The following is a 19,504-nucleotide window of genomic DNA, read 5'->3' as shown; positions in this document are numbered from 1 at the left end:
ATATATTCACATTTTTAACACTCGAATCCAGTCAATAAATAGTGAATGTAGTTAATTATAAACCTTAAAAAAGAAAAAAAAAACCATTTTGACACGTACATGAACTTGTCATAGCTGGTAACCAAGACGACGACCTGACTATATAAGCAGACGATCACCACAATGCATCATTCATTAAAATAAGTTTTAACAGAGACGCAGAACAGACAACATGCACTTGCTAACTCTGATTTTTTATTTGTTTTTTTCAGCAGGTATGTAATTACTTAATTGTTAAAATTATCAAATCTTGAATGACTATACAGAGAAATACAGCAATATTACCAATAATATTAAACATATGATGTAGCCTTCAATACTTTAGACTGAAACTTACAAATATTACAGCAAACCTGAACAATTGTTTGTTTATCTTTAGTGATGGTTAAACTTTGTAAGCTATAGGCATGAAAAAAAAAAATGAAAAAGAATTAATAATCTTAAGTTACACTTTGCAATATCCCGGTCAGTCCTTTGAGATAAAAAAAAACCCAAATGGTTAATACATTGCTATTTAAAATATCAGCACATTATTTTAAGCTGGTATGATGCAAATCTTTGTCTTGAGCTCTGTGTGTATACATGCTTACAGGACTACTAGATTATAGAAACGAATTTGTGGATTGGTTAATTCTTAACAATATACACATGTTTTTTGCGGAGAATACTCAGACAGATATGAGTTACTGGGAAAACTGAAAGATGTTACAAAGGACAACCATTGACGGCGTTCATAACTTGGGTCGTCACATGCATACCAGGCGTTCTTATTTCTAAAATTATCTTTGGGAATTGAAACAATCCCTTTTAATTACGTTTAGTGAACATAAGGTTCATAAAAAATCATACATGTACAATTAAATTAGCCCAGAAAATCCTTGTCTCTAAAATAACAAATTTTGTTTTTAGAAACAATTACAATCATTAATATGTGATATCGAAGTAAGTGAAAACCTACAAAATGTATTAAACCTGATTTGAAAACATGCATTCTTCAACTTAACTATGTGAGGCTGAACTTCATCATACAGCAACGTCATATAAGTACAACGGGCACGATCTGGTGCAATTTCAAGAACAAGTTGAACGGCAATTTAATGGATAAAAAAAGAGAATAAGCCTTTTAGATATGCTGGAAACTAGCGAATAGACGTTTATGCGAACACAATTAAACGTTTGAAAATATGATAAAATAAAAAAGATTGAAATTTCGCATTAAATGACTTTAATAATCGACAGAAACGTTATCAACTGTATCAAACAAAATGATTCAGTATCTGAATTAATTCAAGTTTGTTTTAAAGAAAAGAAATAAAAAAAACCCGAATTTATGAATTCAGAATCTGAGTAATTAACGCCATTGACATACGTAATATGAAAACAACCTCGACTGAAAGATACATTTAAGTTCTAAGATGCAGGAAAAAACAGAGATACCTATGTGACAGGAGTAGCTGAAATACAGCTTAACTAGACACACATATATTTTCCTAGCTGATATTATTTTTCGGTTTAAAATAGTATTGAATATATAAAATTTTGTCATTTTTACTCAAATTTTAACAAATCATGAAATTTTGAAGGATTTCCTAGGGCAGATGAAATTCTATTATGATCAATAAGAGTGTGCAACTTTATCTTGTTAGCATCTTCTACTCATTTTGGTTACTGGGCACAATGGGAGAGCTGGATTTGCGATATTTGCGTGGGAACCCAAACTAGAGCAAGACAATGTATACCGGTTTGGGACGATATTATAATCGACTGTGTATCCGAAAATGGACCCCAAATCGAGCAAAAACCATGTACAAAAATGGATTGTCCAGGTAAGAATCTCAATTATAATCAAATGTTATTAATCTTGTCCAAGTACAAAATGTATGTTGTCATTCTGTCATAGAAACAAACCAACATAATCATGTGTAAGCTCTGTGTTGTACTGTTGTACAAGTTGTACATGTCAATTAAAACCATATAACTTCTTCAAGTGAACACACATTTTTATAAAATAAAGATAATATGCAATACATTAAGACTTATATTTGCGGGTTTAAAAAAAAATGAAAACAAATGCCAGATATCAAAGTTTTCTAGAAAACATCGAAGGAATACGCTTTGCACATATAAAAAATATTATAAATATAATGAATTCGTTCTTGTCTTGAAACAAGATTTGTGACTTACAAGAGTATAGCTCAGTAAGTAAAGAAATAAGTTAGATGAAAGCTTTAACCTGATCTATTCTTCTCCTAGTTAATGGCAACTGGGGACCATGGGGGTATTTATGGATCATGCTCAGTAACTTGTGGAGAAGGGGTGCAGGAAAGAACACGAGTTTGTAATTAACCCGCCACAGCTCTCTGTTTGCGAAAAAACTATTAACAAAATAGAATTTGCAATTTTAGGAAGTAGTAAAATTAAAACACATTTCTTTCTGAAGACGTCAGTTTTTTTTTAAAGCAAATGCATGCTATAATAAATACATACTAAACAGTACATTGCATACTGAAATTTAGAACTGCATGTTTTATTAAAAAAAAAAGAAAACTAAAGACATAAACAAATGCCAGACATCAAAGTTTTGTAGAAAACATCGAAGGAATACGCTTTGCACATATAAAAAATATTATCAATATAATGAATCCGTTCTTGTTTTACTATTTTTGAGTATGATGACTTTGATAATTTTTCACCAGTAATTTAATTAATAATAGAATATAATCCCTCAATCCCGTACATGTGAAATTCTAAAAAATCTGTTTATTTTCGTTCGATTACAACTTTATGTTGTGACAGAATACTAATGGGAAATACACGTTTACATTGAATTTGGTTCTTTATGAATCTGTTTAACGGACAATCTATTGTACTTTTGCCATCAGGTTGTCAGTTTATTTTCGACTTATGAGTTTGAATGTCCCTTTGGTATATTTCGCCCCTCTTTTGATTGTTATCTTAAATTAAAAGAAAGCGCTAGTGTTATGTTAAATTATACTAACTTGAAACACAAATGTTTAGTTTACTGTTTAGAGGGGGAGGAAATTGGACAGTCTGGTTTTTGTTTTATTTAATAATATTGTTAAACAGAGCTGTTAACACATCTAAACAGAAGTTTGCTTGAAAAAGCCTTGTAATGCAGCATATGCATTAAGTGTATACAGGTCGTTAACTATCTATTTAATTTCAATAACAACTTAACATACATGTATCCTAAGATAAAAACTTATTGTTGCATATTTGTACCACCTATTCATGTTAAAATAAGTGTTTGTACACTCTACGTTCAAATGCCAAAACTTGAACGGTTAATACGAAGGAGATATTTTTCTCAATCCCATGACTTAGCGGAAGACAATTGTTTAAATTTCACCCTATGTTTAATATATTAAATATCATCAAGATAACGGTAATTGTTCTGGAACAAATTAAATGGAATTTAGATCAATCTTTACTACTAATTTTGTCCTTTAACTTTGATTCATAACAGTAAAAGAATAGATGGTCATTAACAGCTGACTGCAGAATAAATTGTGCTAGAGATTAAGTAATGCATTATCATCATAAAGTATTTAATGTGCAGTTATGTTTGTGCGTATAATATACATTTTTAAAATCCATTGAAATCTGTTTACAGCTTCATTGACAGCGACATTACCCGGAGGTTATAATCCATACAATGTTACAGAATGTATCAAATACAACCAAATTCTTTGTACGGATCCTGGTTACAGTAGCACTACTGGTATATTTACTGTTGGTCCAGGAATGGGTGGTATTTACTTGGTGTCTGTTACCATGATGTCAGGCCTTGTAACGGCTCACACTACTCTAAGGAAGAATGGAGATATTTATGTATGGCTATTCACTTATAACCAATATGATATGGGAACCCAAACTGTCTGCATGCAACTGGTAGTGGGAGACCAAATTTGTGTACAAATGACAAACCAGGCATCGAGTCTCTTTGATGTTTATAACACGTTCAATGTAGTTCGTATAACTACGTGATTCAGATGTAACATTAAGTTTTTAAAGATGTTGCATTTCGGCAAAAAATAAAATAAGCAGTGACTGCTTTTTAATGAAATTTACCATCTTGTTATATTTAGGCCTTTTTTAAATGGGTAATAAGCTACTATACGCAATCGATTTGTTGTCCTTAGTTTTGCATGTACCTTATACCTAACACAAGTTAATTTTCGACGAACGTTTTTTTATTATATCATCATTCATTGTATCAGGACTTCAAGATAAGTGTATATCTAGGATGGATATAAATGAAGATATGGGGAATGGGTCAATGAGACCAAACGAAACAAACATCCTATAGCATCTATAGATTTTGAACATTTAACAATTTTATTGGTAAATTGGTAGTTGCATTTCACGCAGTGTGAAATACAACCATAATATACATTATGATAACATGCTAATGTGTTATGAAATGTTCTGCTTAGTATTTATTCGATATATTTGGTTAATAAAAAAAGGTCCATGGTGTATCAAAAGGTGACGTAAGATATCAAAGGGACATAGGGACTTTCAACTCATATATCTAAGACGGCTATGCATTACAAAAAAGGTAAAATCACAAAAATACTGAACTCCGAGGGAACTTCAAAACGGAAAGTCCCTAATCAAATGGCAAAATCAAAAGCTGAAACACATCAAACGAATGGATAACAACTGTCATATACCTGACTTGGTACAGTCATTTTCTTATAATATATGAGTCAATAAAACCAAACGACAAAAACAACCCGTGTCTATATCAGTGGTTCTTCCTCATGACTCATTTGAGGCATACGTTGTGTAAGGGTCATACCTCTGTTGATGAAGATAGTATACTGTGAACATGTATCATAAATCATACGTCTTTCGACTTTTTATTCAATTTACTTAATTTATTAAAATACAACGTATGTTCTCGTTCTAACCATGTATCACAGACAACCCTTTTTTTTTAAAAGAAGGCTTGTTTGTACAGTTGTCTTATCAATTGACTCCTTACACGTTTAAAAAATGTTTGTTTAAATCAAGTTGATACCGGTCGACACGGCATACTTACGATTTCTTACATGCTGATATGACAACCTTTTGAAAACACACTTTCACGAATATTGATCGATTAATTTTTTTGTGTTTACCGCCACTTTCAGCACTTTTGTTCTATTTCGTAGCGGTCAGTTTTAATTTGGTAGAGGCAGCCACAGTGCTTTAAGTTAAACGCCGACCTTTTGCAGTTAAACTGGAATTCATAGTCTATTATGATTGGAATCGAGTGTACCTGCCTCGTGCGGGTTTTGATCTGATAATCTCTGTGTTGACAGGCTATTAAGATAGTAATTTGACTTCTCAGATCACTGGCCATACAGGTCTTTCTTCTACGTAGAATGAGTTATGTTTCGATACAGGTTTATTGTTTTTATAGTTGTGATGGTTTGAAAATTGTCATTGAAAAAATCCCAGAATATATTTGGAAAACAAGTTATTAATATTGCAATACAGCAAAAGCAAAACTATAAAGATATTGCAGAACTTATAAATGATAGTACTAAACAGATTGTTTGATTTTGGAATTGCTTCTTTCTCAATCTTTATTATTCATATTTCCTTTAAAATTGAAACACCTCTTTTTTGGAGCTAAAAGTTAACTTTAAGCTGCCAACAAAACACAGAACAATAGATTAAGGCATTTGATAATAAAGTATACCAGCCTGCTCTAATTTTGTAAGTAGCCCGGGGAAATTCCCCTGTACTTTTATGCATATGGTTACAGCAATGATTCCTATATATACATGAATGTATGTTTTATATATGGAATGCTTCTTTCGTGTGTGATGCTTCATTCGAAATCATCATTAAACTTTCCAAAAACCAAGATACTTGATATAAACTAGATGTCTCTCTTCAAGTGAAAGAATATACCTAGCTGCAACTAGTAAAACATGGGATACGTTGGTAATTCACTGTATAGTCGAATAAAAAAGATTATCACTAATAACTAGTATCATAGCTGCGATAAATTTAATCGGATGCAGTTAAATTCAAGCACTCACCATCGAAAAAATTGAAACTTTCCGCTTCATCCTTCTGAGAAAAAAAAAAATCATTTGTTGAATTAACAACAAACAAGATGAGATACAGTTTTATAAATAAGAGAGAACAGAAAAGAAGATGAGAAGGGTTGTCTGTCGGTATCAATCATTATCTTGTTTTCGTCACGAAGTCTAACAAGTTAGTTAACGTATCAAAGATATGTCATCAACATGTTTGAATAAAAGAATATAAAGCTTTATACTGTCCTTTTTTTTTTTTACATATTTAAATCAGATGTAATTTTTAAAATGTCTTCAAATTTTAATCACATCGTTATGTGGGTACTTTTATGAGTTTTAATTTGAAGTACTTACTTCATCCTACAAATTCTCTGAATAACTAACTTTATCAAAATATTCATGCATTACGATTTTGATTGATCTGGAACTTTATGAGGAATTCCCACAATTGGAAAATGAAAACAGGTATTGCCTCAACTAAAACTTCTTTTGGCTGCAAAGCTAAATTTTGTCTTTTGTCTTTTGGAAACAAGTTAATTTAAAAATGATTTTATTCAATGTTAAATTAAATATTTGATAAAAACGAATAGTGAATTATCCCAGTGCGTAATTTTTCAAAGTAACCTTTTCAAAATAAGAAATTTCCCTATACAACAAATTCGAATTTCATAAATATTTGAATTATCTATAACTACATAGTTTTCTAAATATTACCCATAATTCAATTTTAAGCAGTGATTAGTTTGTGTAAGACGCAAATTACATGATGTCGATTTTAGGTGCACGTTACTGAATAGTTTTACAAAAAGAAAGACAATTTCGAACCCCTGTTTTGACCCAAAGAAATTACACCAATGTTCATCAAAAGTTGCATATGAAATGCATGGTATCCAGAAAATTAAATAAAGTAAACAAGATGTACAATATTGTGTTGTCATGATTCAGATGTTAAACCATTCGAGCGTACAATGTATATTTCATGAAAATGTAGGTATCATTCAAACAAGTAAATGACATTAAAAAAATTAAAATACCGTAATTCTAAAAAATCTAAATATTTAAAACATTCAATTTTGTACCTCTGAAAAAACTACGTGGAGGAGTGCTTCATCTTTAAATGATTTTTAAACTTCACTATATTTACCTGTACAGAAATTATTCTCAGTCATAGGTGAATAATGTTATTAAAACCAAGGAGGTTACAATTTATATAACCATCCTTGTTAACCAACCAAAGTTTACATTTGGTAGCATCTTACTGAAGCTTTAACTCTTTAAATTCAAAAATTAAAAAAAAGGTGATGCAGTTGATTGGAACTAGACAATTTTCATGCTACTTATCAAATGCAGTAGACGTAAAGAATTATGTTCAAGGTTTGAAGGCATTTGACATGTTTGAAGAACACCAATATCAATATAAAATATGACAATATTATAATATATAGGCTGAGATAATAAAAAATATCGTATGATGAGAGCAGTGGTGAAATGGTTAGCGCATCTGACTACTAACATAAAGGTTCCTGGTTTGATCCCCGTTTTTGACGAAGTAGAATCCTATCTGAGTGAATGCCATTCAGGTTGATATTAATCGAAGTCACTCGTGTAACATTGAACAATGTTTCAGTAAAGCTAGGTTCACACTGCCGATCAGATCAACTCGATGATCCCGATTGTCCAAATTTCCACGACCAAGCTCAACCAAATTCTTGTTCGGGCCTGTTTACGACTTCCACCCGACCGCCATCCTACTGTACACGACCTTAACTCGACAATCCACGACTCCATCACGACTCCATCCCGACAACAAAATGAATACTTGTTCGATTATTCCGATCAATTCACGATCTTTAAACGAACTTTACTCGACGAGCTAGAATTAGTCGGGTATGCCCAATTTTAGTATAAAAACGTCCTAAACTTTTATTCCCCGCCGCCTCAACCAAACTTTAGGAAACGCCGTATACGCAATGCTTATTGCCATAAAACAGTTCAAATGCGAATTTGAGTAATGACCCTTTATAATGTTATATATGCTAGCTTGGGTATTATCAATGTCCCATGGACACATTCTCCGTTAATTGGTTATATTCAGTAAAAGGTTTGAGTAAAATCATACATTTAAAATCTCTACATAGACATAAAGCAATTGCATTTGTGAGCTAGATGGTAAGAGCTCAGAGAGACATGTTTATAGCTATGACGGAGCTTGAAGAGTGCATAGAAGACGAACAAGATGGTGTAGACAGCAACGGGCGCCGATAAAATCGTGGTGAGGCAGTGGCTGACACGACGAGCACTGTGTGGGCAGTATGAGAGACTTGCACTAACTCAACAAAGAGGAACTCAAATGCTTATAAAAACTTCCTCATAGAGGACACTGACATGCAATGGTAGTTGTATTGTTCTCTTTTGGAAATAACACCACAAAATGAGATTTGTCACTGGATTAGTACTTATGTTATATAGCAATATACATAAACTTTACCATCCCCTTTTCCTTGCTTTCTTACAAATAAATCGTACTGTTTGTGTCATATACCGGTATGTGCATAAGTATGTAATCAGTGTTTTTCATAGATTTGATATCCAGTAGTTGAATGGTTAAAGATATTTATTTTCTTTATGCTGTATGGCAACAACCTGCATGTATTTGCTTTAAAATATTGCAAAAAGAGGGCAAAGATGTCACATATTTCCCCAAAATTTGACCCAAAGTAGAATTTCAATCCCCTGGAGTAATACCTTTCCTGAAACTGTTTACAACTTTACATATATCTATCAAGAGATCAAGAGTGCATTTCTTTCTAATTAAAGTTTGGTAAACGTTGTGTGCCATTTGTTATACGTTACAGAAGTAGAAACAAATACATCGTTTAATCAGAGTTTGCTGATCCTGTTTGAACTGTCAAAAACGCATGCACATATTGTTGTTAATTGAACTTTTTACGCGGGGGAATAGCCTCCGTAGAAGATGTTATAAATACAGGGTGCATCGATTCTCTATGCATATTTCATTTTATCGGCAGTTCTTCATCTTAATCAGATGAATGGATGAAGATAGTGATGATGAAGCCTTTTTTTTATTAAAAGAGGTATGTTCTTGCTTGTCATAACTCAAAATATTGTTTAAAACTACTAAAATTTAAGTATTACCCCCCTTTATTTCATAGCTGTTAATTTAATGAAAGAAAGGAGGGTAATACCTAAATTAGAGTAAGTTTAGACATTGTTTTAAGTTATGACAAGCAAGAACACGTTTAGATAATTGATTTAATGTTAAAGTTAGAAAGAAATGCATCGTTAGAACTAACAAAACGACGAACGACAAACAGTAGAAGCATTTGCAGCGAGTGTAAAGTTTGTCAAAGTTTATGCAAACTTTGCAAAAGTATGTTAGAAACAATTGATCAAAACGGGTGCTCGCTGAACTGTTTGTATCGTTAGTATTTTGAAATTACGTCAAAAAGTTCGAATGAAAAAATAATTGACAGTGAGGTGACCTATAGTTATTATTAATAATTTCTGTGTCATTTAGTGTTCTGTGAAGAGCTGTCTCATTGTACCACGTCTTCTTTTTTTATACTGCATACATTTCTGGACAGACGGAAAAGCGGACAGACAAAACAGAAAATAGCCCATAAAACAGGTAAAATATAATCTTGATGTTCTTATAAACCAACTTTGAAAGATAACATAGTCATAAGTTTAAACTGGCCTAGATGTAGTTTTGAAAATATATTATTGTGTTACTGTTAAAACCTCCGTTCTGTTATAAAAAAATAACAAAGTAATGTCAAATATACCATTGCGTAACTTTATCACAAACATCTTTGGAATTAAATCATAACATTTATAACAAAAATATTTTTGTTTTAAGATAAATTTCACTTAAGTGAATACAATACTATGTATGTATACACACAGCGTTATATTGAATAAATGTTAATGCGCGTACAAAATTGAAGTTGAATATCAAAAATATTTGTATGCTCTACGCGTAGTAATTTGTAGCCACGTAGTGCCTATTGCATGTAAAAAGCTTCTCTTTTAGTGAATAATTTGTTGTTACTGCTTTAAAAATAATTTCATTTACTTATAACTATAATTATATTTATTAAAGTACTTCTCAGGATTTTTTTTCTGTTATAGCAGAATATAAGAAATAAAGAGAAAAAGCTTCTCAAAACACTAAGTATGTTCTGTGAACTAATATTCATGGTAGAATCTAATTTAATGGAAATTTTCTCATAAAATGTGTTTTGGAGGACTTCCAATATTAGGTGTAATACCACCATTGATTTTCCCCTTGTTAAATTTGCACTTTTAAAAAAATTGTCCAGAATTTATGTATGTTTCAAATAAAGAAATACTTGGCATGCGTTAAGTTTTATCTTGTACAGTACTATAGAAAAAATGTCACATAACATTTCATTGCATATAAGTTAATAACCATCACTGGAAGTTAACCAATAAAATTTTCCCTTTTTTTAATCTGTGTACAAGCTTCAGTAACCATGTAACCTCAAGTTTCCCAAATATTTTATAGAGACCCCAAATAAAAAAATAATGGTGCTTTGAAATACCCAAGACATATGTTTTTGACCCTTAAATATTTTACTGCAATGCAATGTAGGATCAATTACGTACAACTGTTAAATTCAAGGGAACATTTTTTTTTCGACCGGATGCGACGTACTAGGATTTGGTGGTATTACACCTAAAGTATTCAAAAAAGTAAAAATAACAAAAATAACGAACTCCGTGAAAAATTCAAAACAGAAAATCCCTAGTCAAAAGGCAAAATCAACAGCTCAAACATATGAAACGAATGGACAACAGCTGTCAAATTCATATGCAAAAAGGCATATATTTTATGAACAACAAAATTAATTAATTTTTTTAAAATATTTCTGTTCTCCGTTTATACTGCATACTTTACAACAAAATACTTTTTATTTACCTGTGTACATTATTCTATTTGGCGGCATTTCGTTCAAGGTTATTGCTGTTGTTCCGAAATTGTTTAACATCTCTCAGCGGTATACTACTGTTGCCTAGCTTTATTCACTCCTTATTTTATGATTTTATATTTACATTGGGTCATGGATCAAATTTATTCGTTCAATTTATATTCATTTGTGTTAATATGTCATTTAATTGAGTTGGGCCATTCTAATTGATATCTTATAGTGTGTCTTATATAACCAGGTTTAATCCACCATTTTCTACATAAGAAAATGCCTGTACCAAGTCAGGAATATGACTGTTGTTATCTATTCGTTTGATGTGTTTGAGCTTTTGATTTTGCCATTTGATTAAGAACTTTCTGTTTTAAATTTTCATCGGAATTCAGTATTTTTGTGATTTTACTTTTTACTGTGTTGCGATGTTACACTATTGTTTCAGATAAGAGTGACGGTTGATACCTTTTGAAACGTTTAAACCCGCTGCATTTATTTGCACCTGTTCTACGTCAGGAATTTGATGTTCAGTAGTTGTTGTTTGTTGATGCAGTTCATACGTGTTTCTCGATACTGTTTTTTTTAAAATTTAGATTAGACCGTTTGGTTTTTTTCCGTTTGAATGGTTTTACACTAGTCATTTTAAAGGCCCTTTATAGCTTGGTGTTCTGCGTGAGTCAAGGCTCCGTGTTGAAGGAAGACCGCACTTGGACCTATAATGAGTATATTTTTACAAATTGTGACTTGGATGGATAGTTGTCTCATTGGCACTCATACCACATCTTTATCTATGTCGACAAAGCTCATGAGCAAAATTGTGATATCCATTTGACGTGACTCTGTACCTATAAACCCCGACTTGTGTTATTGTTCTATTATAGTTTTTGTATTCTCGTCTTTCATTTGTGCTTATGTGCTTTGTCTATATGCCTTTTTATGTTTCTTTGTTACATATGATGTGGCTCTATACTAATACATCCCGTCTTTGTGTTATTGTGCTATGGTAAATTTTTGTATTCTTGTCTTTCATATTTGCTAATGTACTTTGTCTATATGAATTTTGTGTGTGCTTGTTTGTTACATAGTTGTTTGTTTTTATAGTGATATTATGTCTGTTTTGTTAACAAATCAATCGTTGTCAATATAGTGGAAAATTTATGCGACTGTCATAAATGTGAGAGGTTAAGCAAGCTATAAAACCAGGTTAAATCTACTATTTCCTACATAAGAAAATGCCTTTACCAAGTCAGGAATATAACAGTTGTTATTCATTCGATTGGTGTGTTTGAGATTTTGATTTTACCATTTTATTAGAAACATTCCGTCTTGAATTGTCAGTTTTTTGGTGATTTTGCATTTTAATGAAATCCAATCAGAAAAGTTTGGATAGTTAATGGAAAGAACATCATCAATATATCTGAATGTGAAATTAATTGATCTGCAAAGCATCAAGATCAAGATAATAAACATTGTAATTATGATATTTATATGTCACGGCACCGTGTAATGTTGTTTAATTTTGCTAACAATATTGACTGACTTCTTTGATACTCTTGTTGTTGACAAATGTCTGAAGTCTGAAGTTTTCAGGATGAAAATAAAAAAGGTCGGCAAGAAGAAGCTCAGAGTTTGTTTCCCATAGGAAATAAGTTGTAAAAGAAATTTTAGCATAATGATCACTTGTTCTTTAGTGTAGCATGTTTCACCTTTTTGTTCACTATTAACAAAATATGCCGATTGGTATCAAAAATTCATTATTGTATAGCGTATTCTTCCATTTCTATGTTGAAAAGCACTGTGGACTATATCTTTTTTATGATTTTTCAATTTCACTTTGGGAATGGTGGTATACAGGGTTGAAAAATCAAACAAAAAATTTGCATGCAACTAATTTCATAGAAAGATCGAGATTTAGAATTATCAAGAAGTTCTTTAGAGTTTTGTAGAATCCGCATATATGGTAAATACCACTACGCGGGTAAACATTTGTACAGTAATTATTTAGACCCTTTCTAACTAGGGACAGAATTGATGTCCATCTAGCGAATAATTTTATTTGTAAAATATGCAGATAAGCCGGCAATGCACCATTGTTTGTACGAAATGTCATGAAGCTTAGGTATCCAATTTAGTGTTAAAGTAATGCTCATTGAAGCGATGAAAGACTTATGATATGTTTTGATATGTCGGATTAACTGAGTGCTCAATGATTCATAATTATTTAACAAGACACTCGTAGTAGTACGATTTAAAAACGGACTATGATCCATCAGTCAGAAAGTTTTTTCAACTTATTGATCAACGTTTAACAGAGTGCTGATTGTTTTGTCCCATTCTGACAAAATATCCAGTTTAAATGTTACTCGTTTCGACCATGCTCTGGCGTAGTCCTCAATGGAGTCCATACTTGTTTTGAATTTATGGTTCTACAAAACCTATCAAGAACTACTGTTAAATGTATGAAAAGCGTAAGGGAGACTAATAAAGAAAAAAAACAAGATGATACAAGTCTAGAAAATTAATTGTACATTTTGTACTTTGTAAAATAAGATATAGGTATATATATCCTTGGGCTATATAAATCATACTTTTGTCTAAAATAAAACAAGAGAATAAAAAGATTGAAAAGCTCTAATTTCAGTTATTTGGGCCTGGAATTATATCGCCCTTTGACGATGGTAGAATTTATTTGTCAATATTATTACATTGTGATTGTTTGTTCTACTTTTGGCTCTCAAACATTTATATTATTTCACTACAATATAATCTCCAAATAAAATACATTTCAATTATCTACGTTAACATTTAAGTCATATACAACTAGTTACTTGAAATTTAAATTTTAACCGAAATTTTTGAACAAATGCATGTATATGTACTTAAATAAATATTGCATGCACTTTTATAATATTTATTACACGATATCTATAACGATAAATACTATTCAATTCAGTGGTTGTTGATTGCAAGGTCATAGAATTTAACATACAGAGCAGTGCCTCGCATATCCCCGTTTCTAAGAAGTCGTTAAATTGAATTGCAAGATTATTTCAAACATTAACCTGTAACTAATTGTGTTAATCTTTACGTTAGTTTTATCACCGGAGAGAATATAGATATTCAATCACACATGTTAATTACTACACCAAATGTACAACGTGTAATGGCTAATTTATGATTTGATTTATTAGACATGCACACTTTGTACGTCCTAATAACCCCATGAATTATCAACCAATCAGCGCGTAGGTCATTGTAACGTAAATAAACTCATCATAGATACCAGGACTAAATTTAGTATATACGTCAGACGCGCGTTTCGTCTACAAAAGACTCATCAGTGACGCTCGAATCCAGAAAAGTTAACAAGGCCAAATAAAGTTCGAAGTTGAAGAGCATTGAGAACCCTAAGAGTTTTGCCAAATACAGCTAAAGTGATCTATGCCTGAGGTAGAAAAGCACCACAGTCTGAACATACACCCCGAAGTCCCTAATTTACTTCTCCAAACAAACTTTGTGAATTTTCGTTTAAGATTATTTTCTAGTTTACCTATTATAATAGGTCATGAGGTCAATGTCAGATTGATATCAAAACAAATAAAAAACAAATCATATCTCTTAGCGTTTAAAGATTTGTATATTTTTCAAAAATGCGTTTATGGTGCAGCAAAATATGCTACCGTTAATGTTCTATACCAGTTTTTAATAAGATATTTATGTAGAAACTGTATGTAATCTAAATCATATGTCTAATGATTATATTTTTATATTTTGATTAAAAAGTTTATGATCAAAGATATGCATTTGGTATACTTTTAAAACTCCTTCTTCCAAATTGCTTGAATGTGAGCAAAAGCAAATACACAGCTACTTTTGCATAGGTACTATTTCTGTACTAAAAAACTGTAGTACTGGAAATTTACTTTTAATATTCAGTACTATTTTGTTACTTTAAAATTATTGTAATATTTAGGTACCTGTATTTTACAGTACTTGATTTGTACTTGAAACTTAGGTACTAAAGATTTTTGGTTACTACCGTTACATTTTCAGCATTTTGAAAGTTTTTCTATTTCAAATCTCTTAAAATTATGATTTTCAAACATGGAATATTGTAATATTTCTGTACCAAAATATTTAGTACAAATCAAGTACTGTAAAATACAAGTACCTAGATATTACAATAATTTTAAAGTAAAGAAAAAGTATTAAATATTAAAAGTAAATTTCCGTTACTACATATTTTTAGTACAAAATAGTACCTATGCAAAAGTAGCTGTGTAAGTAACAAACTTTTATAAGATAAACGCTTGAATTTATTATCATTGATGTCCATGCTATAACCGTGAAAGCCTCTTTTTAAGTATTTATCACTAACAAATATAATGTATGATCATGCTGTAACCTTGCAGTTGACTTATGTGGTACTATGATGTAACGTTACATTGTTTTATTATTACCTGATAATATTTCGTCTTTACATAATAGGATTTTGACATTGCATAATGATGTTTTGATATAACTCAAGTAACAGTATTACTAAATGATTTTTCGATATAACATGCTATGGATTTGCATTGACTTTATTCAGTTTTGTCATTACTCTATGTTGTTTCAACAGTATGTAATGTAGTTGTTTCATTACGCAATGCAGTTGTAACATTACTTGTTGTGTATGTGGAAAGAAAATAAGTCAACTTGAAACCGAACTCCGAGGAAAATTTAAAGCGGTGAATCCCTTATCAAATGGAAAAATCAAAAGCCTAAAAACAAGAAACAAATGAATAACAACTGTCGTATTCCTGACTTGGTATATGCTTTTTTGTGTAGCTTAGCCGCTCATTTTGTATCACAGTCGCATAAAAGTCCGTAAGTCAAAAGTAAAATAACAAAAATACCGCACTCCGAGGAAAGTGTAAAACGGATAGTCAGTCGGCAAATGGCAAAATCAGAAACTCAACCAATCAAACAAATAGATTACAAATGTCATACTCCTGACTTATGGTTTAATCTTAATCAATATAAATCAAACAAATATATCAACAAAGAAAAAACAAAGAGGCGTACAGACAAATTAGGAAGAAACAAAATGTAAAAACACAGGTCCGCAGGTTTTGGTATCTTCCGACGTTCTTTGAAATAAATAGCCCTGGTTCATCAAATTAATAATAAGACACTTTTGACGTTTTACAAGGTATGAGTAGCAGCTGCAAGGTTTTGAATAATAAATTGTCATAAATATATAAAAAAAAAAAGAAGTTTTATTCACAAACAAGTTACAGCATGGGCATCTATGATCTTAAATTTGAACGTTTAGCCTATAAAATTTGTATCTTATTTGCTTTTTGTCACATTAAAGGTATTTTGAAGAAGAAGGTTTAAAAGTGTATCAAAGGTTTATATTCGACCATAAACTATTTAATTATAAAATTTTAATATAATCATTAGATATATGATTAAAATTACATACGTTTTCCTATATAAATAGCTCATTAAAATTTGTTATAAACATTAACTGTTTTAATATTTACTCCATCAGCTATGCATTTTTGAAAGTAATACAAAACTTTATACCTTGAGAGATATAATTTGTTTTTTGTGTGTTTTGATATCAATCTGATATTGACCTACAGACCTATTATAATAGGTGAACGGGAAAAATGATGTCTTCTAAAATACTGTTCCGGCACCTGTACACGGAGAACACGAAGTTTTATTGAGCACCAATTGTATAGTTTTATTGTTGTTATTCACCACATATGTACCAAGTTTTAGATAAGTTTTATTGATATACATAAAATGTCTTGGTATTCCTAAACGGAAGATTATACTCACAGAAGACGAAGTATTATTTTCATTTACCTGTGTATAATATGACGAATTATTTCTTCAAAGTTGATGTTTTTTTAAAAAATGTTTAAGATTTCACAGCAGTTTTATACTTTAACCTTAGTTTATTATTTATATATATTTGCCACTGGACGTTAAGCAACCAACAATCAATCAATCAATATTATTTATATACCTTGTACATTTGGAGTAGTAATAACATATTTTAGCATATTAATCTATTGCAATAAAAAATCAAAATATCTAATAAAATTTGTAGATTTAGCTAACAAAGTCCTTATATTTGTATAAAGTAGCATTCGTTTATATTGGAAAATTGTTTTAACGTTGAATAAGCTACAATTAAAAATTGCTTGCTGGTCCCTCTTTGTGATTACCATTATATTACGCTGGTTCATTTCCCAATCAATCTGTCACCAAGGGAAGATAAATAAATCGATTTTCGTTCATAGTCTTTTTCAAAAATGATGAACGGTTCTTTATATTGGTATGTAATCATTTTAAACATTTCAAATTTATGAAATTATATTCGTACATCAATGTTTTTGATACACCAATAACAAAAACTGAAATATATTGAATTGATACATTTTGTAATTATTCAAAATTATATCAGAAACCTAAACTTAATTATAAAATAATGAACCTGTTAAGGGGAGAGAATACTCGCATAACTTTTTCGAATTGGCACATAATACAACGAAATGTCACTCTTGCATACAAATGGCACATCAATATAATTAATTATCTGCGAAATCGTCCCCCACCTTTAATGATGATTCTAAATTATAAATATAACCAAAAGTTGTTAATCTATAGATAGTTAAGACTAATGAAATTTTAAAGCTAACCCAATGTAAAAATATTTCTTTGCAATTTTTTAAAACTTCCTCAGAAAAATACTCGAGCCACTTGACTTTCATAGCTAAAAATTAACGTTTTTACACAATATTTGAATAAAGTAGTTGAAGATTATTCGCTTCTCAAAATGTAAGACGCAATAAAAATCGTATACTTGCACCATCCTACCGAAATACGGATTTAATTAAGTCCTGAACATTTCGACATTTCTTCGTATATTTTGAACAAAACCGGTTTTAACCAAATCACAAGTACGTGTTAAGATCCGACTAAATACCTATTTTCCTTTATGGTCTGGTAAAGTTGCTACATATTTGATTTAATATTTATAGTCCCTTCAGTGACAAAACAAAATGATTAACACAATTAGTTACAGGTTAATGTTTAATATAATCTTGTAAATCAATTTAACGACTGCAGAATAAATACCGATTACTCAAAATAAACTTTTAAAAAAATCAACAAAATTTAATAAAAGGATATGTTAAATGTATCAATAAATGAAAATAAAAACAAAACATCACAATTTATCAACAAAATAGTCATATGAAATATAAAGTTGTTTATGTTTTTTAAGTGTAAACACGAATTGAAACTGAACTGACAATACCCTAATAAACATTGAAAAAGGCCGAAAATAAACAAAACAAGAAAAGGAGAATGTTATAAGTGCCTTCAAAAAATTAGATTGTCTCTTGTGGTGAGTTGTCTTTAGGGCAATTATCCCACATTTTCTTTTTTTATATTGTAGCAAGTTTCAAATTGATGTTTGTTCTGATATTGGGTTGTTATACCACTTTTCCATGTTATATAAGGACATATACATGTTTAGCCAAGGCACATTCTGTAAGCTTGTCTTAAGTCGGGAGCCTGTCGTTCAGTGATTTGGTTTTGTTTGTCAAATTCGTTTTGTTAAAAATTATTCTTAATTAGTTATCAAAGGTACCAGGATAATAATTTAAAACGCAAGGTTCAATCCACCATTTTCTACACAAGATAATCCCTGTAGGAAGTAAAGACTTGACTTTTTGTATTTTCCTCGAAGTGATTTTGCTTTTTGATAACTTTATAGAAAACCTGAGGTCCGAAATGCCTCAAATAATGTTTGGTAATTGGCTTTTTGATCATAAAGCTCTTCAATAGTTTATTTATTCTTGGCTCTCATTTTTGATTGTAAAAGTTGAGGGCACTTCTAAAAAAAGTGTTTTGTAAATTTATATTATGTGTTTTTTTCTAATTTTGTTTTACTGCCGTTGTGTGTCTTCTTCGTCAGATTGTATGTAACCACGATCAATAGTTCATACCAATATCTTGTTGTAACGTTTAAAATCCATTTACAGCATTAATAAAAATATAAAGTACTGCATATCATATCTACAATTTTATATGAAAAATTAAAAAATCAACGGATGAGTGCAGTCAAGTTCAGATGTTGTAATGTACTGATTGTGTCCTCGTCTCTTCTTAATATCCTGTAAAATAAAAGTTATTCCAGTTAATTCAAAGAGAAAGACGGCTGTTTTTTTATAATTACACCTTATGTAAGAATCCTGGGTTTTGATTGATTGATAGCCAGTGTATTTTTCACTAATTTACTGTTATCAAATGAATATCGTTCATTTTTTAACGCCGCCGGGGTATATCCAAAAGGATATGCATTTTTTTACCCTCTCTGCCGTGGTATTTGCCAAAACATTCTCTATTCGACTGGACGCTTGTAACGTCATGATC

General features: G+C 30.8%; 1 long non-coding RNA gene across 1 annotated transcript; it reads left to right on the top strand.

The window, feature by feature from the left end:
- On the top strand, positions 1 to 4,126 carry LOC139518586 (uncharacterized). The gene is made up of 3 exons (XR_011663421.1): positions 1 to 254; positions 1,686 to 1,865; positions 3,674 to 4,126. It is a non-coding gene; the product is annotated as an uncharacterized lncRNA (long non-coding RNA).
- The last annotated feature ends 15,378 nt before the right edge of the window (positions 4,127 to 19,504 follow it).

This window comes from Mytilus edulis, chromosome 4 (genome assembly GCF_963676685.1).
Source record: "Mytilus edulis chromosome 4, xbMytEdul2.2, whole genome shotgun sequence".
Lineage (NCBI taxonomy): Eukaryota > Metazoa > Mollusca > Bivalvia > Mytilida > Mytilidae > Mytilus > Mytilus edulis.
The sequence above is the reverse complement of the archived record's forward strand: the minus strand, read 5'-3'. Positions and strand labels throughout refer to the sequence as shown.